Genomic DNA, 2,500 nt, shown 5'->3' with positions numbered 1-2,500 from the left:
CTGGTCCGCAGCCTGAGGGAGAGCCCAGAACCGGGCTCTGGATCACCTCTTCCTGGGAGCGACAGCAGCTCCATCTTACCTGACTCTGTGGCTCTACCTAAGTTGGTCAAGGAGGCGGTGGGAGCTCCAGTGGAGGGTTCAGGGGGATGTTTGGGGGTTCGACGGGGGAACCTCTGGGCAGGTGTGGACCCAGCCTCGTTGGACCTAGTGTCTGGCCGGTTGGCGTATGCCTGGAGCCATCTCCACCGGCTGATCAGGTTGGGCCGACCCCAGAGGAGTAGCTTGGGGCTGGGCAGGACAGGCAACATAAACTGCCAGCATCTGCAACCTGGAGAATAACACACTTAACATAATAATAATAATAATATGCCATTTAGCAGACGCTTTTATCCAAAGCGACTTACAGTCATGTGTGCATACATTCTACGTATGGGTGGTCCCTGGAATCGAACCCACTACCCTGGCGTTACAAAGCGCCATGCTCTACCAACTGAGCTACAGAAGGACCCAGGTTCACAGCTCGTATCCTCCAACAACGAGTCAAACAGACAGATACATAGACAGACGGGATGGATGATACATCAGGCTACTTGACAGACGGGATGGATGATACACCAGGGCTACTAGACAGACGGGATGGATGATACATCAGGCTACTTGACAGACGGGATGGATGATACATCAGGCTACTTGACAGACGGGATGGATGATACATCAGGCTACTTGACAGACGGGATGGATGATATACATCAGGCTACTTGACAGACGGGATGGATGATACATCAGGCTACTTGACAGACGGGATGGATGATGCATCAGGCTACTTGACAGACGGGATGGATGATACATCAGGCTACTAGACAGACGGGATGGATGATGCATCAGGCTACTTGACAGACGGGATGGATGATGCATCAGGCTACTTGACAGACGGGATGGATGATGCATCAGGCTACTTGACAGACGGGATGGATGATACATCAGGCTACTAGACAGACGGGATGGATGATACATCAGGCTACTTGACAGACGGGATGGATGGCATCAGGCTACTTGACAGACGGGATGGATGATACATCAGGCTACTGACAGACGGGATGGATGATACATCAGGCTACTTGACAGACGGGATGGATGATACATCAGGCTACTTGACAGACGGGATGGATGATACATCAGGCTACTTGACAGACGGGATGGATGATACATCAGGCTACTTGACAGACGGGATGGATGATACATCAGGCTACTTGACAGACGGGATGGATGATACATCAGGCTACTTGACAGATGGGATGGATGATACATCAGGCTACTTGACAGACGGGATGGATGATACATCAGGCTACTTGACAGACGGGATGGATGATACATCAGGCTACTTGACAGACGGGATGGATGATACATCAGGGACAGACGGGATGGATGATACATCAGGCTACTAGACAGGCGGGATGGATGATACATCAGGCTACTTACATACGTCCAATGGTTGTTTACAGGGAGCTACTGGTCTAGAATAAAACGTAAAGCCTAGAACAGTGATGGGACGTTCTCTGAGTCATCCCTCTTAACCAGTCACGAATGGAAATCATAGGGAATGTGTGAATTTTATAATTTATGAATTTTGTAATTTATGAATTTTTGTAATTTATGAATTTGTAATGAATACATGTGTAATTTTTTCCCTGGTACCTAATGAAATGAGGTTTCATTCAAAACCAGAGTGATTGTATGTCTGTGTCCCTATTGGCACCCTATTCTTAGGTATTTAGTGCACTATTTCCATAGGACTCTGGTCCAAAGTAGTACTAGGCAATAGGGTGCCTTTTGGGATGCCCTTCTGTGTCTTATGCTGTATGGCTGATTGGTGACAGTATAATAGGCAGGGTACACTCCCAGTTCAGGGACAGACAGTGTAACAGCAGGGTACACTCCCAGTTCAGAGACAGACAGTGTAATAGGCAGGGTACACTCCCAGTTCAGAGACAGACAGTGTAATAGGCAGGGTACACTCCCAGTTCAGAGACAGACAGTGTAATAGGCAGGGTACACTCCCAGTTCAGAGACAGACAGTGTAACAGCAGGGTACACTCCCAGTTCAGAGACAGACAGTGTAACAGCAGGGTACACTCCCAGTTCAGAGACAGACAGTGTAATAGGCAGGGTACACTCCCAGTTCAGAGACAGACAGTGTAATAGGCAGGGTACACTCCCAGTTCAGAGACAGACTGTGAGACGGCAGGGTACACTCCCAGTTCAGAGACAGACTGTGTAATAGGCAGGGTACACTCCCAGTTCAGAGACAGACAGTGTAATAGGCAGGGTACACTCCCAGTTTAGGGACAGACTGTGAGACGGCAGGGTACACTTGAGGTTAAAATAAAAAATGTAATAAAATGTTATTTGTCACATGCACTATGTAAAGGGAGCACCATATCAATGTGGAGCTATAAACAGGAAGTACCAGGTTAGATGATACAAATGATAATAATAAGGT

The 2,500-nt window shown here is 48.0% G+C and overlaps 1 pseudogene; it reads left to right on the top strand.

The window, feature by feature from the left end:
- Positions 1–2,500, top strand: part of LOC127930366 (uncharacterized) — a 21,337-nt pseudogene that overhangs the window by 9,559 nt on the left and 9,278 nt on the right.

The sequence above is a fragment of the Oncorhynchus keta genome, chromosome 5 (genome assembly GCF_023373465.1).
Source record: "Oncorhynchus keta strain PuntledgeMale-10-30-2019 chromosome 5, Oket_V2, whole genome shotgun sequence".
Classification (NCBI taxonomy): domain Eukaryota; kingdom Metazoa; phylum Chordata; class Actinopteri; order Salmoniformes; family Salmonidae; genus Oncorhynchus; species Oncorhynchus keta.
This window is presented reverse-complemented; position numbering and strand designations above follow the sequence as displayed.